Source organism: Daphnia pulex, chromosome 5 (assembly GCF_021134715.1).
Source record: "Daphnia pulex isolate KAP4 chromosome 5, ASM2113471v1".
NCBI lineage: Eukaryota > Metazoa > Arthropoda > Branchiopoda > Diplostraca > Daphniidae > Daphnia > Daphnia pulex.
The window spans coordinates 5,543,539-5,568,662 of record NC_060021.1 but is presented as its reverse complement, the minus strand read 5'-3'; the positions used below and the strand labels follow the sequence as shown (position 1 = coordinate 5,568,662).

The 25,124-nt window shown below is 38.1% G+C and overlaps 1 long non-coding RNA gene and 16 other non-coding genes across 17 annotated transcripts; 2 read left to right on the top strand and 15 right to left on the bottom strand.

The window, feature by feature from the left end:
- Positions 1-40: 40 nt before the first annotated feature.
- Positions 41-113, bottom strand: Trnat-agu. Its single transcript has one exon. It is a non-coding gene; the product is annotated as a tRNA-Thr (tRNA).
- Positions 114-520: 407 nt separating this feature from the next.
- On the bottom strand, positions 521-593 carry Trnat-agu. Its single transcript has one exon. It is a non-coding gene; the product is annotated as a tRNA-Thr (tRNA).
- A 412-nt stretch (positions 594-1,005) lies between these two features.
- On the bottom strand, positions 1,006-1,078 carry Trnat-agu. Its single transcript has one exon. It is a non-coding gene; the product is annotated as a tRNA-Thr (tRNA).
- A 1,850-nt stretch (positions 1,079-2,928) lies between these two features.
- LOC124195027 lies at positions 2,929-6,334 on the top strand. The gene is made up of 3 exons (XR_006875107.1): positions 2,929-5,954; positions 6,022-6,102; positions 6,165-6,334. It is a non-coding gene; the product is annotated as an uncharacterized LOC124195027 (long non-coding RNA).
- Positions 6,335-7,202: 868 nt separating this feature from the next.
- Trnat-agu lies at positions 7,203-7,275 on the top strand. Its single transcript has one exon. It is a non-coding gene; the product is annotated as a tRNA-Thr (tRNA).
- A 1,309-nt stretch (positions 7,276-8,584) lies between these two features.
- On the bottom strand, positions 8,585-8,657 carry Trnat-ugu. The gene has a single exon. It is a non-coding gene; the product is annotated as a tRNA-Thr (tRNA).
- Positions 8,658-9,067: 410 nt separating this feature from the next.
- On the bottom strand, positions 9,068-9,140 carry Trnat-agu. The gene has a single exon. It is a non-coding gene; the product is annotated as a tRNA-Thr (tRNA).
- Positions 9,141-10,035: 895 nt separating this feature from the next.
- Trnat-ugu lies at positions 10,036-10,108 on the bottom strand. Its single transcript has one exon. It is a non-coding gene; the product is annotated as a tRNA-Thr (tRNA).
- A 413-nt stretch (positions 10,109-10,521) lies between these two features.
- Trnat-ugu lies at positions 10,522-10,594 on the bottom strand. The gene has a single exon. It is a non-coding gene; the product is annotated as a tRNA-Thr (tRNA).
- Positions 10,595-11,004: 410 nt separating this feature from the next.
- Trnat-agu lies at positions 11,005-11,077 on the bottom strand. Its single transcript has one exon. It is a non-coding gene; the product is annotated as a tRNA-Thr (tRNA).
- An 895-nt stretch (positions 11,078-11,972) lies between these two features.
- On the bottom strand, positions 11,973-12,045 carry Trnat-ugu. Its single transcript has one exon. It is a non-coding gene; the product is annotated as a tRNA-Thr (tRNA).
- A 1,381-nt stretch (positions 12,046-13,426) lies between these two features.
- Positions 13,427-13,499, bottom strand: Trnat-ugu. The gene has a single exon. It is a non-coding gene; the product is annotated as a tRNA-Thr (tRNA).
- Positions 13,500-15,851: 2,352 nt separating this feature from the next.
- Positions 15,852-15,924, bottom strand: Trnat-agu. Its single transcript has one exon. It is a non-coding gene; the product is annotated as a tRNA-Thr (tRNA).
- Positions 15,925-21,658: 5,734 nt separating this feature from the next.
- On the bottom strand, positions 21,659-21,731 carry Trnat-agu. Its single transcript has one exon. It is a non-coding gene; the product is annotated as a tRNA-Thr (tRNA).
- An 898-nt stretch (positions 21,732-22,629) lies between these two features.
- On the bottom strand, positions 22,630-22,702 carry Trnat-ugu. The gene has a single exon. It is a non-coding gene; the product is annotated as a tRNA-Thr (tRNA).
- Positions 22,703-23,600: 898 nt separating this feature from the next.
- Trnat-ugu lies at positions 23,601-23,673 on the bottom strand. Its single transcript has one exon. It is a non-coding gene; the product is annotated as a tRNA-Thr (tRNA).
- An 899-nt stretch (positions 23,674-24,572) lies between these two features.
- Positions 24,573-24,645, bottom strand: Trnat-ugu. The gene has a single exon. It is a non-coding gene; the product is annotated as a tRNA-Thr (tRNA).
- Between the last annotated feature and the right edge of the window lie 479 nt (positions 24,646-25,124).

The following is a 25,124-nucleotide window of genomic DNA, read 5'->3' as shown; positions in this document are numbered from 1 at the left end:
TTTATAAGAGACACGGGATGATTATGATGACATTTCTTACAGGTCCCAACGAGACTCGAACTCGTGATCTCCTGCTTACTAGGCAGGCGCTTTGCCATCTAAGCCATAGGAACATAAAACGGCGTTATAGGACAACAATTTAAAAAGTGGTCATGACATCACAAAAGCAGTTTTACAATTGATTACTTCTATTTTAAAGTTCCCAACTGTTCCACAGCACAAAGAACAATTTACAAAAAAATCAACGAGATTTTCAACGATACTACGAGTCCTGGTCTCTTACTAGGAAGAGCAGATCCATGCTGCACCATTAGTTATTATTATTTGGTGTTTAAATTTCAGCATGGAAAATACCTATGGAATTGTGCCCGAGTAGGCAGTCAAAATTAGACTACCAAGAAAATAATCATTATAACTAGCAATTTAACGGTATTCTGCGCTAAAATAGAACTTGTTTTAACGATTCTATCAGTTCTTTTTCTGATTTCTAAGTGACACGAGATTTGATGACATTTCTTACAGGTCCCAACGAGACTCGAACTCGTGATCTCCTGCTTACTAGGCAGGCGCTTTGCCATCTAAGCCATAGGACCCAGATTTTCTTCATAGGAGAACAATTTCAAAAGTGGTCATGACGTCACAACAGCAGTTTTACAATTGATTACTTCTATTTTAAAGTTCCCAACTGTTCCACAGCATAAAGAACAATTTACAAAAAAATCAACGAGATTTTCAACGATACTACGAGTCCTGGTCTCTTACTAGGAAGAGCAGATCCATGCTGCACAATTAGTTATTATGATTTGGTGTTTAAATTTCAGCATGGAAAATACCTATCGAATTGTGCCCGAGTAGGCAGTCAAAATTAGACTACCAAGAAAATAATCATTATAACTAGCAATTTAACGGTATTCTGCGCTATATAATAGAACTTATTTTAACGATTCTATCAGTTCTTTTTCTGATTTATAAGAGACACGGGATGATTTTGATGACATTTCTTACAGGTCCCAACGAGACTCGAACTCGTGATCTCATGCTTACTAGGCAGGCGCTTTGCCATTTAAGCCATAGAACCACAACACTTTTTCATAGGACAACAATTTCAAAAGTGGTCATGACGTCACAACAGCAGTTTTACAATTGATTACTTCTATTTTAAAGTTCCCAACTGTTCCACAGCACAAAGAACAATTTACAAAAAAATCAACGAGATTTTCAACGATACTACGAGTCCTGGTCTCTTACTAGGAAGGAACAGGACAACTGGTCTCTGCTGTGGAACAGTTGGAAACTTTAAAATAGAAGTAATCAATTGTAAAACTGCTGTTGTGACGTCATGACCACATTTAAAAATTGTTGTCCTATGAAAAAGATTTTTGGTCCTACCCTACTAACACGGCCCATCCACTTTATGTATGATGTAGGTAAATATGGGATGAATAGATCCAGGTCGCAATTTGGGGGCGATAGTATAGCGTAGGTATAAATTTATTCGGATCTAGGATGGGATCAAATAAAGAATATTCATCGTAGATCCACCAGCGTATATTCATTAATATACTGATTGTACGTCAAAGTAATATACCCGGGGGTATGATTTTGTTGATATACCATTTGGTACATACACAGAATGTGCATCACAGTATAACCATACTAGGTACACAGTGGACGAAAAAGCTAAAAAATGATGATCAGATCATGATCATGACAAAGATCTGCTCTTCCTAGTAAGAGACCAGTACTCGTAGTATCGTTGAAAATCTCGTTGATTTTTTTTGTAAATTGTTCTTTGTGCTGTGGAACAGTTGGGAACTTTAAAATAGAAGCAATCAATTGTAAAACTGCTGTTGTGACGTCATGACCACTTTTGAAATTGTTTTCCTTTATTGGAAGTGTGTGATCCTATGGCTTAGATGGCAAAGCGCTTGCCTACTAAGCAGGAGATCACGAGCTCGAGTCTCGTTGGGACCTGTTCCGGTGAAATTCCGTCTCTGAGTCGATTTATTGCAATCTGGCAACGTCCTCGCCTTTATTTCTCGCTGTCACTATATTTTCCTATTAGTCGTCTGCTTCTTGCACGTTTTGAAGTCGAGTGTGACATTCTGTTCTCGAAGATCACCGTTACTTGTCTTTCTTTCTGTGATTTCTGTTCGGTCTTTGTCTCACAAGGTTAGTCCAACGTGTTGTGTTGTATGTATATATTATTTATTAATTTCGTGTCATTGTCTTATCGTTGTTCACCCTGGAACTATTCTGCCTTGCCTTATTTCTGTGGTCAATAGCCTGTGAGCCATTTTGTTCTATTTCTGCTTCGCAGGTATTGCCCTATTCTGTTTATTATGTTATTCTTATTTCCTAAAATCTATCTTTGCCTTTCAGGCACCATCGCTTATACCATTGCTACGTCAACATCGTTAACTCTCATAGTCATACTGCCATTCTGGCAGACAAATCTTTACTCGCAATACATTGAAGAGAAAACCCACTGCCGGCCTATGCTCTGATTTAGCTTCTGAACATTTTTGGTCCTTCGAACCGGAGCTTTAGTCAGTGAAGGTGGTGGCCAGCTTATTGTTTAGCCAACATCATCATCGTTGGCCCCTCATCATTCTGCTACACGAGTTCCTGTAGCCAGCCTTCTATTGCCAGCAGTTACAACGTTGGCCTGTCACCATCCTGCTGTTCAAGTCCATCGTGTGCAGCCATCCTACACAGCCAACATCCATTGTTGGCCAGCCATCATTCTGCTACACGAGTCCTGTAGCCAGCCTTCTACTGCCAGCATTTACAACGTTGGCCTGTCATCATCCTGCTGTTCAAGTCCATCGTGTACAGCCATCCTAAACAGCCAACCTTCATTGTTGCCAGCCATCATTCTGCTACACGAGTCCTGTAGTCAGCCTTCTACAGCCAGCATTTACAACGCTGGCCTGACAACATCCTGGTGTTCAAGTTCATCGTGAGCAGCCATCCAGTCCTATTCAGCATTTCTGCAGCCAGCATTTACAACGTTGGCCTGACAACATCCTGCTGTTCAGGTTCATCGTGAGCAGTCAGCTTATTCAGCCATCATAATCATTGTTGGCCCGCCAGCAATCGTGCTGTTCAAGTTTATCGTTGGCAGCTCTCCTACACAGTTCACCAATATTGAACCACATGTTTTGACTCGTCTACCTTTCCAGTCAAGGCATTCAGCTCGCTAATATTGAACCACATGTTTTGACTCGTCTACCTTTCCAGTCAAGGCATTCAGCTCGCCGATATTGAAACATTTGCTTTCGGCTCGTCTACTCTCCTAGTCGAAGCATTTTATTCAGCATGACACCAGTATTATAAAATTACAGTTGACTCATCCAGCCGTCTACGCCTCTAGTCATCTGCAGTTCATCTCTATTCGACTCATCAATATTGAACCACTTGCTTTTCGACTCGTCTACCCTCTTACTCTTCCAGTCAAAGGCATTCAGTCCATCACCTGCTTGACTAGTCTACACATCTGGTCATCCACAGTCCAGTTCTTCATTTTTCAGCCTCCTGGTTCATCAGTAAACCACTTGCCTTTCGACTCGTCTACTCTTCTAGTCAAGGCATTCAGCTCGTCAATATTGAACCAATGCAGCTGACTCATCCGGTCGTCTACCCTTCTAGTCATCTGCAGTGAAGCTCTTTCAAGTTTCGTCTCGCTTCGTCAGCTCTACTACTTTTACTTCCATCAACGCAGCTCGAGCTTCATTTTAGCCGTTCCATTCCTCTAGTCAATCGCAGTCTGACTCGTCCTCTCGCCTACTCTACTGCATCTTGACTCGCGAACAATTTCACTAGATTATCAGTCTATTATTATTCTTCTGTCAATATCACCAGTCTATTATCCCATTCTTCCGTCAGCGTGATTTGTGTTTTGATTTCAGTCACATGCCTTATTCGTTTCAGCCAATTCAATCACTCTAAGCCCAATCAGCCATGCCTAGTCCTAGTTTTAGATCCAGCCAAGAAGAAGAAGAAGGCCGAAAGGTTAATCAATCTGCTGGAGATGTCGAGCTCACGAAGAGAAGGAGGATAAGCGTTCGCAGTCAGATCACCTCAACGATTCGTCAGATCCGAGTCAACATCGATCAGTGCGGATCACGGGGAGGTATAACCGGCCTAGTCAAACACCTCCAGTATTTAGCAACGACATCTACACTCTTGCATACCCTCTTGCTAACAGTAGAAGATGCAAGTGAGAAAGACAGGCAAGAGGAGAGGCATCGGTCGTATGTTCAACAGATTGGTGAAGCGGTTGCCGAAGCCGAAGAACACCTGAAGTCCAGAGCTGGGGAAGCCCCTTCTGGAGTCAATGAAAGTATCAAGCAAGATTCTAAACGTGCAGTAAGAGCATCGGAAGAAGAAATCCGTGGGGCACAACAAACCCGCACACAAGCAGAGCAGTCCAGAAGAAAAGCAGAAGATGCTTTACAGAAATTGCAGCCAGTCGATTCCGATCTCGACAAACTCTCTTCAGTCAGCAACGGAGGTCAATTTCATCCATTTTCAAGATTAGCGGCTGAACCGACACCACCAATTCAGAAAGCCAGCGTATGTTTTGCTGCTCGTGTCAATCAAGTCTCTTCCAAACACTCGTCAATGTCACACATTTCATCGAAATCCGCTTCACACCCGTTCTGTTTCAAGTGTGAAGGGGAGCAAAGCCTGGAGAGCCATGGAGCTTTCAAATTATCTTCTGCAGGAGAACGTGTCAGCTTTTGTGTAAAGTATCGGCTGTGTTTCGGTAATCTGAAACCAAGTCAGTCGATTCGTGTCTGTCATCTACGGAAGCCCTAAAGTCAATCCGGCCGCGCCTTATTCTGCCACGCGCTACTACCTGACGTCAAGCGAGTCAATTTCCACGCCTCCATCGTGGTATATCCAGCTACTCTACTCATCGACAACAAAGGTCATCAACGAGTGGAGATGGGAAGCAACTCTACTTTAATGCAGCAAGGATTTCCCAGCCTCTTAAAACTTTGTGATGATCATCTTATTCTTTCCAGTTCGTCTCCCATCCTTAATATCATCAGAGTTAGAAACGTCATAGACTACCCCTTGCAGCGAAGCAGTTTCAGTATGGGAGGCTCAGTTCATCCTACCACATCCATTGTCTGCTCAACTCTGCCAACGGTGGCCACCGATACATCCATCACCGATTGGCCAGTTCCGAAGGAACGTTGGAAGGATCATCCCAATCTATCAGTATCAACGACCTGTGGTATGGTAGACATTTTGATCTGTGATGGTCTTCTTCCCCTAGTCAAAGCTGTCAGAGCCAATACAATCATCAGATCAACCCAATTGGTCCAGCCTGCCAACGCGATGAATCAGTCCCGAGAAACAGATAATTTTGACACCGAATAACGAGTCACGGGAATGTCCGAAGATCATCAAAGGGCCGTCTCGATTTTAGATGGTGGAACCCGGAAGTTCAGTGCCGAGGATTGCGTCAAGAGAATGCTGTCCGATGTCAACCTGCACCTCCAAGACTGGATTCCAAATTCATCCGAGTTCATCCAGTCAGTCGTAAGAGAGCCACACATCACCTGGATCTTCTAGAATATGCGCTGAAGAATTCCTCTGCAGTTGAAGATTGTCATTTACATCAAGTCTACATCAAGTCATTAAAATCCCAGTTACCCATTGTAATCATCTAAGACGTTATTTTTCTATTTCGCCTTGATTTGCTCATCGATGTTACACTACACCTCGATTCGGGGGAGTATGTTCCGGCGAAATTCCGTCTTTGAGCCGATTTATTGCAATCTGGCAACGTCCTCGCCTTTATTTCTCGCTGTCACTATATTTTCCTATTAGTCGTTTGCTTCTTGCACGTTTTGAAGTCGAGTGTGACATTCTGTTCTCGAAGATCACCGTTACTTGTCTTTCTTTCTGTGATTTCTGTTCGGTCTTTGTCTCACAAGGTTAGTCCAACGTGTTGTGTTGTATGTATATATTATTTATTAATTTCGTGTCATTGTCTTATCGTAGTTCACCCTGGAACTATTCTGCCTTGCCTTATTTCTGTGGTCAATAGCCTGTGAGCCATTTTGTTCTATTTCTGCTTCGCAGGTATTGCCCTATTCTGTTTATTATGTTATTCTTATTTCCTAAAATCTATCTTTGCCTTTCAGGCACCATCGCTTATACCATTGCTACGTCAACATCGTTAACTCTCATAGTCATACTGCCATTCTGGCAGACAAATCTTTACTCGCAATACATTGAAGAGAAAACCCACTGCGGCCTATGCTCTAATTTAGCTTCTGAACAGGACCTGTAAGAAATGTCATCATAATCATCCCGTGTCTCTTAGAAAACAGAAAAAGAACTGATAGAATCGTTAAAATAAGTTCTATTTTAGCGCAGAATACCGTTAAATTGCTAGTTATAATAATTATTTTCTAGGTAATCTAATTTTGACTGCCTACTCGGGCACAATTCCATAGGTATTTTCCATGCTGAAATTTAAACAACAAATCATAATAACTAATTGTGCTGCATGGATCTGCTCTTCCTAGTAAGAGACCAGGACTCGTAGTATCGTTGAAAATCTCGTTGATTTTTTTGTAAATTGTTCTTTGTGCTGTGGAACAGTTGGGAACTTTAAAATAGAAGTAATCAATTGTAAAACTGCTTTTGTGACGTCATGACCACCTTTGAAATAGTTGTCCTATGAAGCCGTTTTACGGTCCTATGGCTTAGATGGCAAACCGCCTGCCTTGTAGGCAGGAGATCACGAGTTCGAGTCTCGTTGGGACCTGTAATAAATGTCATCGTAATCATCCCGTGTCTCTTAGAAATCAGAAAAAGCACTGATAGAATCGTTAAATTAAGTTCTATTTTAGCGCAGAATACCGTTAAATTGCTAGTTATAATAATTATTTTCTAGGTAATCTAATTTTGACTGCTACTCGGGCAAAATTGCACAGGTATTTTCTAGGCTGAAATTTAAACACCAAATCATAATAACTAATTGTGCTGCATGGATCTTTTCTTCCTAGTAAGAGACCAGGACTCGTAGTATCGTTGAAAATCTCGTTGATTTTTTTGTAAATTGTTCTTTGTGCTGTGGAACAGTTGGGAACTTTAAAATAGAAGTAATCAATTGTAAAACTGCTGTTGTGACGTCATGACCACTTTTGAAATTGTTGTCCTATGACAAAGTTCTTGGTCCTATGGCTTAGATGGCAAAGCGCCTGCCTAGTAAGCAGGAGATCACGAGTTCGAGTCTCGTTGGGACCTGTAAGAAATGTCATCATAATCATCCCGTGTCTCTTAGAAAACAGAAAAAGAACTGATAGAATCGTTAAAAAAAGTTTTATTTTAGCGCAGAATACCGTTAAATTGCTAGTTATAATAATTATTTTCTAGGTAATCTAATTTTGACTGCCTACTCGGGCACAATTGCACAGGTATTTTCTATGCTGAAATTTAAACACCAAATCATAATAACTAATTGTGCTGCATGGATCTGTTCTTCCTAGTAAGAGACCAGGACTCGTAGAATCGTTGAAAATCTCGTTGATTTTTTTGTAAATTGTTCTTTGTGCTGTGGAACAGTTGGGAACTTTAAAATAGAAGTAATCAATTGTAAAACTGCTGTTGTGACGTCATGACCACTTTTGAAATTGTTGTCCTATGACAAAGTTTTTGGTCCTATGGCTTAGATGGCAAATCGCCTGCCTAGTAAGCAGGAGATCACGAGTCCGAGTCTTGTTGGGACCTGTAAGAAATGTCATCATAATCATCCCGTGTCTCTTAGAAGTCATAAAAAAAACTGATAGAATCGTTAAAATAAGTTCTATTTTAGCGCTGGTCTCTTACTAGGAAGAACAGATCCATGCAGCACAATGAGTTATTATGATTTGGTGTTTAAATTTCAGCATAGAAAATACCTATGGAATTGTGCCCGAGTAGGCAGTCAAAATTAGATTACCTAGAAAATAATTATTATAACTAGCAATTTAACGGTATTCTGCGCTAAAATAAAACTTCTTTTAACGATTCTATCAGTTCTTTTTCTGTTTTCTAAGAGACACGGGATGATTATGATGACATTTCTTACAGGTCCCAACGAGACTCGAACTCGTGATCTTCTGCTTTCAAGGCAGGCGCTTTGCCATCTAACCCATAGGACCACAGAACTGTTCATAGGACAACAATTTCAAAAGTGGTCATGACGTCACAACAGCAGTTTAACAATTGATTACTTCTATTTTAAAGTTCCCAACTGTTCCACAGCACAAAGAACAATTTACAAAAAAATCAACGAGATTTTCAACGATACTACGAGTCCTGGTCTCTTACTAGGAAGAGCAGATCCATGCTGCACAATTAGTTATTATGATTTGGTGTTTCAATATCAGCATGGAAAATACCTATGGAATTGTGCCCGAGTAGGCAGTCAAAATTAGACTACCAAGAAAATAATCATTATAACTAGCAATTTAACGGTATTCTGCGCTAAAATAGAACTTATTTTAACGATTCTATCAGTTCTTTTTCACACAAAAATCCCGAGACACGGGATGATTATGATGACATTTCTTACAGGTCCCAACGAGACTCGAACTCGTGATCTCCTGCTTACAAGGCAGGCGCTTTGCCATCTAACCCATAGGACCACAGAACTTTTCATAGGACAAAAATTTCGAAAGTGGTCATGACGTCACAACAGCAGTTTTACAATTGATTACTTCTATTTTAAAGTTCCCAACTGTTCCACAGCACAAAGAACAATTTACAAAAAAATCAACGAGATTTTCAACGATACTACGAGTCCTGGTCTCTTACTAGAAAGAGCAGATCCATGCAGCACAATTAGTTATTATGATTTGGTGTTTAAATATCAGCATGGAAAATACCTATGGAATTGTGCCCGAGTAGGCAGTCAAAAATAGACTACCAAGAAAATAATCATTATAACTAGCAATTTAACGGTATTCTGCGCTAAAATAGAACTTATTTTAACGATTCTATCAGTTCTTCTTCTGTTTTTTAAGAGACACGGGATGATTATGATGACATTTCTTACAGGTCCCAATGAGACTCGAACTCATGATCTCCTGCTTACTAGGCAGGCGCTTTGCCATCTCAGCCATAGTACCACAAAACAGCTTCATAGAACAACAATTTCAAAAGTGGTCATGACGTCACAACAGCAGTTTAACAATTGATTACTTCTATTTTAAAGTTCCCAACTGTTCCAAAGCACAAAGAACAATTTACAAAAACAATCAACGAGATTTTCAACGATACTACGAGTCCTGGTCTCTTACTAGGAAGAGCAGATCCATGCTGCACAATTAGTTATTATGATTTGGTGTTTAAATATCAGCATGGAAAATATCTATGGAATTGTGCCCGAGTAGGCAGTCTAAATTAGACTACCAAGAAAATAATCATTATAACTAGCAATTTAACGGTATTCTGCGCTAAAATAGAACTTATTTAACGATTCTATCAGTTCGTTTTCTGTTTTCTAAGAGACATGGGATGATTATGATGACATTTCTTACAGGTCCCAACGAGACACGAACTCGTAATCTCCTGCTTACAAGGCAGGCGCTTTGCCATCTAACCCATAGGACCACAAACACTTTTCATAGGACAACAATTTCAAAAGTGGTCATAACGTCACAACAGCAGTTTAACAATTGATTACTTCTATTTTAAAGTTCCCAACTGTTCCAAAGCACAAAGAACAATTTACAAAAAAATCAACGAGATTTTCATCGATACTACGAGTCCTGGTCTCTTACTAGGAAGAGCAGATCCATGCAGCACAATTAGTTATTATGATTTGGTGTTTCAATTTCAGCATGGAAAATACCTATGGAATTGTGCCCGAGTAGGCAGTCAAAATTAGATTACCAAGAAAATAATCATTATAACTAGCAATTTAACGGTATTCTGCGCTAAAATAGAACTTATTTTAACGATTCTATCAGTTCTTTTTCTGTTTTCTAAGAGACACGGGATGATTATGATGACATTTCTTACAGGTCCCAACGAGACTCGAACTCGTGATCTCCTGCTTACAAGGCAGGCGCTTTGCCATCTAACCCATAGGACCACAGAACTTTTCATAGGACAAAAATTTCGAAAGTGGTCATGACGTCACAACAGCAGTTTTACAATTGATTACTTCTATTTTAAAGTTCCCAACTGTTCCACAGCACAAAGAACAATTTACAAAAAAATCAACGAGATTTTCAACGATACTACGAGTCCTGGTCTCTTACTAGGAAGAGCAGATCCATGCTGCACAATTAGTTATTATGATTTGGTGTTTCAATATCAGCATGGAAAATACCTATGGAATTGTGCCCGAGTAGGCAGTCAAAATTAGACTACCAAGAAAATAATCATTATAACTAGCAATTTAACGGTATTCTGCGCTAAAATAGAACTTATTTTAACGATTCTATCAGTTCTTTTTCACACAAAAATCCCGAGACACGGGATGATTATGATGACATTTCTTACAGGTCCCAACGAGACTCGAACTCGTGATCTCCTGCTTACAAGGCAGGCGCTTTGCCATCTAACCCATAGGACCACAGAACTTTTCATAGGACAAAAATTTCGAAAGTGGTCATGACGTCACAACAGCAGTTTTACAATTGATTACTTCTATTTTAAAGTTCCCAACTGTTCCACAGCACAAAGAACAATTTACAAAAAAATCAACGAGATTTTCAACGATACTACGAGTCCTGGTCTCTTACTAGAAAGAGCAGATCCATGCAGCACAATTAGTTATTATGATTTGGTGTTTAAATATCAGCATGGAAAATACCTATGGAATTGTGCCCGAGTAGGCAGTCAAAAATAGACTACCAAGAAAATAATCATTATAACTAGCAATTTAACGGTATTCTGCGCTAAAATAGAACTTATTTTAACGATTCTATCAGTTCTTCTTCTGTTTTTTAAGAGACACGGGATGATTATGATGACATTTCTTACAGGTCCCAATGAGACTCGAACTCATGATCTCCTGCTTACTAGGCAGGCGCTTTGCCATCTCAGCCATAGTACCACAAAACAGCTTCATAGAACAACAATTTCAAAAGTGGTCATGACGTCACAACAGCAGTTTAACAATTGATTACTTCTATTTTAAAGTTCCCAACTGTTCCAAAGCACAAAGAACAATTTACAAAAACAATCAACGAGATTTTCAACGATACTACGAGTCCTGGTCTCTTACTAGGAAGAGCAGATCCATGCTGCACAATTAGTTATTATGATTTGGTGTTTAAATATCAGCATGGAAAATATCTATGGAATTGTGCCCGAGTAGGCAGTCTAAATTAGACTACCAAGAAAATAATCATTATAACTAGCAATTTAACGGTATTCTGCGCTAAAATAGAACTTATTTAACGATTCTATCAGTTCGTTTTCTGTTTTCTAAGAGACATGGGATGATTATGATGACATTTCTTACAGGTCCCAACGAGACACGAACTCGTAATCTCCTGCTTACAAGGCAGGCGCTTTGCCATCTAACCCATAGGACCACAAACACTTTTCATAGGACAACAATTTCAAAAGTGGTCATAACGTCACAACAGCAGTTTAACAATTGATTACTTCTATTTTAAAGTTCCCAACTGTTCCAAAGCACAAAGAACAATTTACAAAAAAATCAACGAGATTTTCATCGATACTACGAGTCCTGGTCTCTTACTAGGAAGAGCAGATCCATGCAGCACAATTAGTTATTATGATTTGGTGTTTCAATTTCAGCATGGAAAATACCTATGGAATTGTGCCCGAGTAGGCAGTCAAAATTAGATTACCAAGAAAATAATCATTATAACTAGCAATTTAACGGTATTCTGCGCTAAAATAGAACTTATTTTAACGATTCTATCAGTTCTTTTTCTGTTTTCTAAGAGACACGGGATGATTATGATGACATTTCTTACAGGTCCCAACGAGACTCGAACTCGTGATCTCCTGCTTACAAGGCAGGCGCTTTGCCATCTAACCCATAGGACCACAGAACTTTTCATAGGACAAAAATTTCGAAAGTGGTCATGACGTCACAACAGCAGTTTTACAATTGATTACTTCTATTTTAAAGTTCCCAACTGTTCCACAGCACAAAGAACAATTTACAAAAAAATCAACGAGATTTTCAACGATACTACGAGTCCTGGTCTCTTACTAGAAAGAGCAGATCCATGCTGCACAATTAGTTATTATGATTTGGTGTTTAAATTTCAGCATGGAAAATACCTATGGAATTGTGCCCGAGTAGGCAGTCAAAATTAGACTACCAAGAAAATAATCATTATAACTAGCAATTTAACGGTATTCTGCGCTAAAATAGAACTTATTTTAACGATTCTATCAGTTCTTCTTCTGTTTTTTAAGAGACACGGGTGATTATGATGACATTTCTTACAGGTCCCAATGAGACTCGAACTCGTGATCTCCTGCTTACTAGGCAGGCGCTTTGCCATCTCAGCCATAGTACCACAAAACAGCTTCATAGAACAACAATTTCAAAAGTGGTCATGACGTCACAACAGCAGTTTAACAATTGATTACTTCTATTTTAAAGTTCCCAACTGTTCCAAAGCACAAAGAACAATTTACAAAAAAAATCAACGAGATTTTCAACGATACTACGAGTCCTGGTCTCTTACTAGGAAGAGCAGATCCATGCTGCACAATTAGTTATTATGATTTGGTGTTTAAATATCAGCATGGAAAATATCTATGGAATTGTGCCCGAGTAGGCAGTCAAAATTAGACTACCAAGAAAATAATCATTATAACTAGCAATTTAACGGTATTCTGCGCTAAAATAGAGCTTATTTTAACGATTCTATCAGTTCTTTTTCTGTTTTCTAAGAGACACGGGATGATTACGATGACATTTCTTACAGGTCCCAACGAGACACGAACTCGTGATCTCCTGCTTACAAGGCAGGCGCTTTGCCATCTAACCCATAGGACCACAGAACTGTTCATAGGACAACAATTTCAAAAGTGGTCATGACGTCACAACAGCAGTTTAACAATTGATTACTTCTATTTTAAAGTTCCCAACTGTTCCAAAGCACAAAGAACAATTTAAAAAAAAAATTAACGAGATTTTCAACGATACTACGAGTCCTGGTCTCTTACTAGGAAGAGCAGATCCATGCTGCACAATTAGTTATTATGATTTGGTGTTTTAATATCAGCATGGAAAATACCTATGGAATTGTGCCCGAGTAGGCAGTCAAAATTAGACTACCAAGAAAATAATCATTATAACTAGCAATTTAACGGTATTCTGCGCTAAAATAGAACTTATTTTAACGATTCTATCAGTTCTTTTTCACACAAAAATCCCGAGACACGGGATGATTATGATGACATTTCTTACAGGTCCCAACGAGACTCGAACTCGTGATCTCCTGCTTACAAGGCAGGCGCTTTGCCATCTAACCCATAGGACCACAGAACTTTTCATAGGACAAAAATTTCAAAAGTGGTCATGACGTCACAACAGCAGTTTTACAATTGATTACTTCTATTTTAAAGTTCCCAACTGTTCCACAGCACAAAGAACAATTTACAAAAAAATCAACGAGATTTTCAACGATACTACGAGTCCTGGTCTCTTACTAGAAAGAGCAGATCCATGCAGCACAATTAGTTATTATGATTTGGTGTTTAAATATCAGCATGGAAAATACCTATGGAATTGTGCCCGAGTAGGCAGTCAAAAATAGACTACCAAGAAAATAATCATTATAACTAGCAATTTAACGGTATTCTGCGCTAAAATAGAACTTATTTTAACGATTCTATCAGTTCTTCTTCTGTTTTTTAAGAGACACGGGATGATTATGATGACATTTCTTACAGGTCCCAATGAGACTCGAACTCGTGATCTCCTGCTTACTAGGCAGGCGCTTTGCCATCTCAGCCATAGTACCACAAAACAGCTTCATAGAACAACAATTTCAAAAGTGGTCATGACGTCACAACAGCAGTTTAACAATTGATTACTTCTATTTTAAAGTTCCCAACTGTTCCAAAGCACAAAGAACAATTTACAAAAAAAATCAACGAGATTTTCAACGATACTACGAGTCCTGGTCTCTTACTAGGAAGAGCAGATCCATGCTGCACAATTAGTTATTATGATTTGGTGTTTAAATATCAGCATGGAAAATATCTATGGAATTGTGCCCGAGTAGGCAGTCAAAATTAGACTACCAAGAAAATAATCATTATAACTAGCAATTTAACGGTATTCTGCGCTAAAATAGAGCTTATTTTAACGATTCTATCAGTTCTTTTTCTGTTTTCTAAGAGACACGGGATGATTACGATGACATTTCTTACAGGTCCCAACGAGACACGAACTCGTGATCTCCTGCTTACAAGGCAGGCGCTTTGCCATCTAACCCATAGGACCACAGAACTGTTCATAGGACAACAATTTCAAAAGTGGTCATGACGTCACAACAGCAGTTTAACAATTGATTACTTCTATTTTAAAGTTCCCAACTGTTCCAAAGCACAAAGAACAATTTAAAAAAAAAATTTACGAGATTTTCAACGATACTACGAGTCCTGGTCTCTTACTAGGAAGAGCAGATCCATGCTGCACAATTAGTTATTATGATTTGGTGTTTCAATATCAGCATGGAAAATACCTATGGAATTGTGCCCGAGTAGGCAGTCAAAATTAGACTACCAAGAAAATAATCATTATAACTAGCAATTTAACGGTATTCTGCGCTAAAATAGAACTTATTTTAACGATTCTATCAGTTCTTTTTCACACAAAAATCCCGAGACACGGGATGATTATGATGACATTTCTTACAGGTCCCAACGAGACTCGAAGTCGTGATCTCCTGCTTACAAGGCAGGCGCTTTGCCATCTAACCCATAGGACCACAGAACTTTTCATAGGACAAAAATTTCAAAAGTGGTCATGACGTCACAACAGCAGTTTTACAATTGATTACTTCTATTTTAAAGTTCCCAACTGTTCCACAGCACAAAGAACAATTTACAAAAAAATCAACGAGATTTTCAACGATACTACGAGTCCTGGTCTCTTACTAGAAAGAGCAGATCCATGCAGCACAATTAGTTATTATGATTTGGTGTTTAAATATCAGCATGGAAAATACCTATGGAATTGTGCCCGAGTAGGCAGTCAAAAATAGACTACCAAGAAAATAATCATTATAACTAGCAATTTAACGGTATTCTGCGCTAAAATAGAACTTATTTTAACGATTCTATCAGTTCTGCTTCTGTTTTTTAAGAGACACGGGATGATTATGATGACATTTCTTACAGGTCCCAATGAGACTCGAACTCGTGATCTCCTGCTTACTAGGCAGGCGCTTTGCCATCTCAGCCATAGTACCACAAAACAGCTTCATAGAACAACAATTTCAAAAGTGGTCATGACGTCACAACAGCAGTTTAACAATTGATTACTTCTATTTTAAAGTTCCCAACTGTTCCAAAGCACAAAGAACAATTTAAAAAAAAAAAATCAACGAGATTTTCAACGATACTACGAGTCCTGGTCTCTTACTAGGAAGAGCAGATCCATGCTGCACAATTAGTTATTATGATTTGGTGTTTAAATATCAGCATGGAAAATATCTATGGAATTGTGCCCGAGTAGGCAGTCAAAATTAGACTACCAAGAAAATAATCATTATAACTAGCAATTTAACGGTATTCTGCGCTATATTAGAACTTATTTTAAAGATTCTATCACTTCTTTTTCTGTTTTCTAAGAGACACGGGATGATTTTAATGACATTTCTTACAGGTCCCAACGAGACTCGAACTCGTGATCTCCTGCTTACTAGGCAGGCGCTTTGCCATCTTAGCCATAGAACCACAACACATTTTCATAGGACAACAATTTCAAAAGTGGTCATGACGTCACAAAAGCAGTTTTACAATTGATTACTTCTATTTTAAAGTTCCCAACTGTTCCACAGCACAAAGAACAATTTTAAAAAAAATCAACGAGATTTTCAACGATACTACGAGTCCTGGTCTCTTACTAGGAAGAGCAGATCCATGCTGCACCATTAGTTATTATGATTTGGTGTTTAAATTTCAGCATGGAAAATACCTATGGAATTGTGCCCGAGTAGGCAGTCAAAATTAGACTACCAAGAAAATAATCATTATAACTAGCAATTTAACGGTATTCTGCGCTAAAATAGAACTTATTTTAACGATTCTATCAGTTCTTTTTCTGTTTTCTAAGAGACACGGGATGATTATGATGACATTTCTTACAGGTCCCAACGAGACACGAACTCGTAATCTCCTGCTTACAAGGCAGGCGCTTTGCCATCTAACCCATAGGACCACAGAACTTTTCATAGGACAACAATTTCAAAAGTGGTCATGACGTCACAACAGCAGTTTAACAATTGATTACTTCTATTTTAAAGTTCCCAACTGTTCCAAAGCACAAAGAACAATTTTTTAAAAAAATCAACGAGATTTTCAACGATACTAAGAGTCCTGGTCTCTTACTAGGAAGAGCAGATCCATGCTGCACAATTAGTTATTATGATTTGGTGTTTAAATATCAGCATGGAAAATACCTATGGAATTGTGCCCGAGTAGGCAGTCAAAAATAGACTACCAAGAAAATAATCATTATAACTAGCAATTTAACGGTATTCTGCGCTAAAATAGAACTTATTTTAACGATTCTATCAGTTCTTCTTCTGTTTTTTAAGAGACACGGGATGATTATGATGACATTTCTTACAGGTCCCAATGAGACTCGAACTCGTGAACTCCTACTTACTAGGCAGGCGCTTTGCCATCTCAGCCATAGTACCACAAAACCGCTTCATAAAACAACAATTTCAAAAGTGGTCATGACGTCACAACAGCAGTTTAACAATTGATTACTTCTATTTTAAAGTTCCCAACTGTTCCAAAGCACAAAGAACAATTTACAAAAAAAATCAACGAGATTTTCAACGATACTACGAGTCCTGGTCTCTTACTAGGAAGAGCAGATCCATGCTGCACAATTAGTTATTATGATTTGGTGTTTAAATATCAGCATGGAAAATATCTATGGAATTGTGCCCGAGTAGGCAGTCAAAATTAAGACTACCAAGAAAATAATCATTATAACTAGCAATTTAACGGTATTCTGCGCTATAATAGAACTTATTTTAACGATTCTATCAGTTCTTTTTCTGTTTTCTAAGAGAAACGGGATGATTATGATGACATTTCTTACAGGTCCCAACGAGACTCGAACTCGTGATCTTCTGCTTTCAAGGCAGGCGCTTTGCCATCTAACCCATAGGACCACAGAACTGTTCATAGGACAACAATTTCAAAAGTGGTCATGACGTCACAACAGCAGTTTAACAATTGATTACTTCTATTTTAAAGTTCCCAACTGTTCCAAAGCACAAAGAAAAATTTAAAAAAAAATCAACGAGATTTTCAACGATACTACGAGTCCTGGTCTCTTACTAGGAAGAGCAGATCCATGCTGCACAATTAGTTATTATGATTTGGTGTTTAAATATCAGCATGGAAAATATCTATGGAATTGTGCCCGAGTAGGCAGTCAAAATTAGACTACCAAGAAAATAATCATTATAACTAGCAATTTAACGGTATTCTGCGCTAAAATAGAACTTATTTTAACGATTCTATCAGTTCTTTTTCTGTTTTCTAAGAGACACGGGATGATTATGATGACATTTCTTACAGGTCCCAACGAGACACGAACTCGTAATCTCCTGCTTACAAGGCAGGCGCTTTGCCATCTAACCCATAGGACCACAGAACTTTTCATAGGACAACAATTTCAAAAGTGGTCATGACGTCACAACAGCAGTTTAACAATTGATTACTTCTATTTTAAAGTTCCCAACTGTTCCAAAGCACAAAGAACAATTTTTTAAAAAAATCAACGAGATTTTCAACGATACTACGAGTCCTGGTCTCTTACTAGGAAGAGCAGATCCATGCTGCACAATTAGTTATTATGATTTGGTGTTTAAATATCAGCATGGAAAATACCTATGGAATTGTGCCCGAGTAGGCAGTCAAAAATAGACTACCAAGAAAATAATCATTATAACTAGCAATTTAACGGTATTCTGCGCTAAAATAGAACTTATTTTAACGATTCTATCAGTTCTTCTTCTGTTTTTTAAGAGACACGGGATGATTATGATGACATTTCTTACAGGTCCCAATGAGACTCGAACTCGTGAACTCCTGCTTACTAGGCAGGCGCTTTGCCATCTCAGCCATAGTACCACAAAACCGCTTCATAGAACAACAATTTCAAAAGTGGTCATGACGTCACAACAGCAGTTTAACAATTGATTACTATTATTTTAAAGTTCCCAACTGTTCCAAAGCACAAAGAACAATTTACAAAAAAAATCAACGAGATTTTCAACGATACTACGAGTCCTGGTCTCTTACTAGGAAGAGCAGATCCATGCTGCACAATTAGTTATTATGATTTGGTGTTTAAATATCAGCATGGAAAATACCTATGGAATTGTGCCCGAGTAGGCAGTCAAAAATAGACTACCAAGAAAATAATCATTATAACTAGCAATTTAACGGTATTCTGCGCTAAAATAGAACTTATTTTAACGATTCTATCAGTTCTTCTTCTGTTTTTTAAGAGACACGGGATGATTATGATGACATTTCTTACAGGTCCCAATGAGACTCGAACTCGTGAACTCCTGCTTACTAGGCAGGCGCTTTGCCTTCTCAGCCATAGTACCACAAAACCGCTTCATAGAACAACAATTTCAAAAGTGGTCATGACGTCACAACAGCAGTTTAACAATTGATTACTTCTATTTTAAAGTTCCCAACTGTTCCAAAGCACAAAGAACAATTTACAAAAAAAATCAACGAGATTTTCAACGATACTACGAGTCCTGGTCTCTTACTAGGAAGAGCAGATCCATGCTGCACAATTAGTTATTATGATTTGGTGTTTAAATATCAGCATGGAAAATATCTATGGAATTGTGCCCGAGTAGGCAGTCAAAATTAAGACTACCAAGAAAATAATCATTATAACTAGCAATTTAACGGTATTCTGCGCTATAATAGAACTTATTTTAACGATTCTATCAGTTCTTTTTCTGTTTTCTAAGAGAAACGGGATGATTATGATGACATTTCTTACAGGTCCCAACGAGACTCGAACTCGTGATCTTCTGCTTTCAAGGCAGGCGCTTTGCCATCTAACCCATAGGACCACAGAACTGTTCATAGGACAACAATTTCAAAAGTGGTCATGACGTCACAACAGCAGTTTAACAATTGATTACTTCTATTTTAAAGTTCCCAACTGTTCCAAAGCACAAAGAAAAATTTAAAAAAAAATCAACGAGATTTTCAACGATACTACGAGTCCTGGTCTCTTACTAGGAAGAGCAGATCCATGCTGCACAATTAGTTATTATGATTTGGTGTTTCAATATCAGCATGGAAAATACCTATGGAATTGTGCCCGAGTAGGCAGTCAAAATTAGACTACCAAGAAAATAATCATTATAACTAGCAATTTAACGGTATTCTGCGCTAAAATAGAACTTATTTTAACGATTCTATCAGTTCTTTTTCTGTTTTCTAAGAGACACGGGATGATTATGATGACATTTCTTACAGGTACCAACGAGACTCGAACTCGTGATCTCCTGCTTACAAGGCAGGCGCTTTGCCATCTAACCCATAGGACCACAGAACTTTTCATAGGACAACAATTTCAAAAGTGGTCATGACGTCACAACAGCAGTTTAACAATTGATTACTTCTATTTTAAAGTTCCCAACTGTTCCAAAGCACAAAGAACAATTTAAAAAAAAAATTAACGAGATTTTCAACGATACTACGAGTCCTCTTACTAGGAAGAGCAGATCCATGCTGCACAATTAGTTATTATGATTTGGTGTTTCAATATCAGCATGGAAAATACCTATGGAATTGTGCCCGAGTAGGCAGTCAAAATTAGACTACCAAGAAAATAATCATTATAACTAGCAATTTAACGGTATTCTGCGCTAAAATAGAACTTATTTTAACGATTCTATCAGTTCTTTTTCACACAAAAATCCCGAGACACGGGATGATTATGATGACATTTCTTACAGGTCCCAACGAGACTAGAACTCGTGATCTCCTGCTTACAAGGCAGGCGCTTTGCCATCTAACCCATAGGACCACAGAACTTTTCATAGGACAAAAATTTCGAAAGTGGTCATGACGTCACAACAGCAGTTTTACAATTGATTACTTCTATTTTAAAGTTCCCAACTGTTCCACAGCACAAAGAACAATTTACAAAAAAATCAACGAGATTTTCAACGATACTACGAGTCCTGGTCTCTTACTAGAAAGAGCAGATCCATGCAGCACAATTAGTTATTATGATTTGGTGTTTAAATATCAGCATGGAAAATACCTATGGAATTGTGCCCGAGTAGGCAGTCAAAAATAGACTACCAAGAAAATAATCATTATAACTAGCAATTTAACGGTATTCTGCGCTAAAATAGAACTTATTTTAACGATTCTATCAGTTCTTCTTCTGTTTTTTAAGAGACACGGGATGATTATGATGACATTTCTTACAGGTCCCAATGAGACTCGAACTCGTGATCTCCTGCTTACTAGGCAGGCGCTTTGCCATCTCAGCCATAGTACCACAAAACAGCTTCATAGAACAACAATTTCAAAAGTGGTCATGACGTCACAACAGCAGTTTAACAATTGATTACTTCTATTTTAAAGTTCCCAACTGTTCCAAAGCACAAAGAACAATTTACGAAAAAAATCAACGAGATTTTCAACGATACTACGAGTCCTGGTCTCTTACTAGGAAGAGCAGATCCATGCTGCACAATTAGTTATTATGATTTGGTGTTTAAATATCAGCATGGAAAATATCTATGGAATTGTGCCCGAGTAGGCAGTCAAAATTAGACTACCAAGAAAATAATCATTATAACTAGCAATTTAACGGTATTCTGCGCTAAAATAGAACTTATTTAACGATTCTATCAGTTCGTTTTCTGTTTTCTAAGAGACACGGGATGATTATGATGACATTTCTTACAGGTCCCAACGAGACACGAACTCGTAATCTCCTGCTTACAAGGCAGGCGCTTTGCCATCTAACCCATAGGACCACAAACACTTTTCATAGGACAACAATTTCAAAAGTGGTCATGACGTCACATCAGCAGTTTAACAATTGATTACTTCTATTTTAAAGTTCCCAACTGTTCCAAAGCACAAAGAACAATTTAAAAAAAATCAACGAGATTTTCATCGATACTACGAGTCCTGGTCTCTTACTAGGAAGAGCAGATCCATGCAGCACAATTAGTTATTATGATTTGGTGTTTCAATTTCAGCATGGAAAATACCTATGGAATTGTGCCCGAGTAGGCAGTCAAAATTAGATTACCAAGAAAATAATCATTATAACTAGCAATTTAACGGTATTCTGCGCTAAAATTGAACTTATTTTAACGATTCTATCAGTTCTTTTTCTGTTTTCTAAGAGACACGGGAAGATTATGATGACATTTCTTACAGGTCCCAACGAAACTCGAACTCGTGATCTCCTGCTTACTAGGCAGGCGCTTTGCCATCTAAGCCATAGGACCACAAATCTTCTTCATAGGGCAACAATTTCAAAAGTAGTCATGACGTCACAACAGCAGTTTTACAATTGATTACTTCTATTTTAAAGTTCCCAACTGTTCCACAGCACAAAGAACAATTTACAAAAAAATCAACGAGATTTTCAACGATACTACGAGTCCTGGTCTCTTACTAGGAAGAGCAGATCCATGCTGCACAATTAGTTATTATGATTTGGTGTTTAAATATCAGCATGGAAAATATCTATGGAATTGTGCCCGAGAAGGCAGTCAAAATTAGACTACCAAGAAAATAATCATTATAACTAGCAATTTAACGGTATTCTGCGCTAAAATAGAACTTAATTTAACGATTCTATCATTTCTTTTTCTGTTTTCTAAGAGACACGGGATGATTATGATGACATTTCTTACAGGTCCCAACGAGACTCGAACTCGTGATCTTCTGCTTTCAAGGCAGTCGCTTTGCCATCTAACCCATAGTACCACAGAACTGTTCATAGGACAACAATTTCAAAAGTGGTCATGACGTCACAACAGCAGTTTAACAATTGATTACTTCTATTTTAAAGTTCCCAACTGTTCCAAAGCACAAAGAAAAATTAAAAAAAAAAATCAACGAGATTTTCAACGATACTACGAGTCCTGGTCTCTTACTAGGAAGAGCAGATCCATGCTGCACAATTAGTTATTATGATTTGGTGTTTCAATATCAGCATGGAAAATACCTATGGAATTGTGCCCGAGTAGGCAGTCAAAATTAGACTACCAAGAAAATAATCATTATAACTAGCAATTTAACGGTATTCTGCGCTAAAATAGAACTTATTTTAACGATTCTATCAGTTCTTTTTCACACAAAAATCCCGAGACACGGGATGATTATGATAACATTTCTTACAGGTCCCAACGAGACTCGAACTCGTGATCTCCTGCTTACAAGGCAGGCGCTTTGCCATCTAACCCATAGGACCACAGAACTTTTCATAGGACAAAAATTTCGAAAGTGGTCATGACGTCACAACAGCAGTTTTACAATTGATTACTTCTATTTTAAAGTTCCCAACTGTTCCACAGCACAAAGAACAATTTACAAAAAAATCAACGAGATTTGCAACGATACTACGAGTCCTGGTCTCTTACTAGAAAGAGCAGATCCATGCAGCACAATTAGTTATTATGATTTGGTGTTTAAATATCAGCATGGAAAATACCTATGGAATTGTGCCCGAGTAGGCAGTCAAAAATAGACTACCAAGAAAATAATCATTATAACTAGCAATTTAACGGTATTCTGCGCTAAAATAGAACTTATTTTAACGATTCTATCAGTTCTTCTTCTGTTTTTTAAGAGACACGGGATGATTATGATGACATTTCTTACAGGTCCCAATGAGACTCGAACTCGTGATCTCCTGCTTACTAGGCAGGCGCTTTGCCATCTCAGCCATAGTACCACAAAACAGCTTCATAGAACAACAATTTCAAAAGTGGTCATGACGTCACAACAGCAGTTTAACAATTGATTACTTCTATTTTAAAGTTCCCAACTGTTCCAAAGCACAAAGAACAATTTAAAAAAAAAATTAACGAGATTTTCAACGATACTACGAGTCCTGGTCTCTTACTAGGAAGAGCAGATCCATGCTGCACAATTAGTTATTATGATTTGGTGTTTCAATATCAGCATGGAAAATACCTATGGAATTGTGCCCGAGTAGGCAGTCAAAATTAGACTACCAAGAAAATAATCATTATAACTAGCAATTTAACGGTATTCTGCGCTAAAATAGAACTAATTTTAACGATTCTATCAGTTCTTTTTCACACAAAAATCCCGAGACACGGGATGATTATGATAACATTTCTTACAGGTCCCAACGAGACTCGAACTCGTGATCTCCTGCTTACAAGGCAGGCGCTTTGCCATCTAACCCATAGGACCACAGAACTTTTCATAGGACAACAATTCCAAAAGTGGTCATGACGTCACAACAGCAGTTTTACAATTGATTACTTCTATTTTAAAGTTCCCAACTGTTCCAAAGCACAAAGAACAATTTACAAAAAAAATCAACGAGATTTTCAACGATACTACGAGTCCTGGTCTCTTACTAGGAAGAGCAGATCCATGCTGCACAATTAGTTATTATGATTTGGTGTTTAAATATCAGCATGGAAAATACCTATGGAATTGTGCCCGAGTAGGCAGTCAAAAATAGACTACCAAGAAAATAATCATTATAACTAGCAATTTAACGGTATTCTGCGCTAAAATAGAACTTATTTTAACGATTCTATCAGTTCTTCTTCTGTTTTTTAAGAGACACGGGATGATTATGATGACATTTCTTACAGGTCCCAATGAGACTCGAACTCGTGATCTCCTCCTTACTAGGCAGGCGCTTTGCCATCTCAGCCATAGTACCACAAAACAGCTTCATAGAACAACAATTTCAAAAGTGGTCATGACGTCACAACAGCAGTTTAACAATTGATTACTTCTATTTTAAAGTTCCCAACTGTTCCAAAGCACAAAGAACAATTTACAAAAAAAATCAACGAGATTTTCAACGATACTACGAGTCCTGGTCTCTTACTAGGAAGAGCAGATCCATGCTGCACAATTAGTTATTATGATTTGGTGTTTCAATATCAGCATGGAAAATACCTATGGAATTGTGCCCGAGTAGGCAGTCAAAATTAGACTACCAAGAAAATAATCATTATAACTAGCAATTTAACGGTATTCTGCGCTAAAATAGAACTTATTTTAACGATTCTATCAGTTCTTTTTCACACAAAAATCCCGAGACACGGGATGATTATGATAACATTTCTTACAGGTCCCAACGAGACTCGAACTCGTGATCTCCTGCTTACAAGGCAGGCGCTTTGCCATCTAACCCATAGGACCACAGAACTTTTCATAGGACAACAATTCCAAAAGTGGTCATGACGTCACAACAGCAGTTTTACAATTGATTACTTCTATTTTAAAGTTCCCAACTGTTCCAAAGCACAAAGAACAATTTACAAAAAAAATCAACGAGATTTTCAACGATACTACGAGTCCTGGTCTCTTACTAGGAAGAGCAGATCCATGCTGCACAATTAGTTATTATGATTTGGTGTTTAAATATCAGCATGGAAAATACCTATGGAATTGTGCCCGAGTAGGCAGTCAAAAATAGACTACCAAGAAAATAATCATTATAACTAGCAATTTAACGGTATTCTGCGCTAAAATAGAACTTATTTTAACGATTCTATCAGTTCTTCTTCTGTTTTTTAAGAGACACGGGATGATTATGATGACATTTCTTACAGGTCCCAATGAGACTCGAACTCGTGATCTCCTCCTTACTAGGCAGGCGCTTTGCCATCTCAGCCATA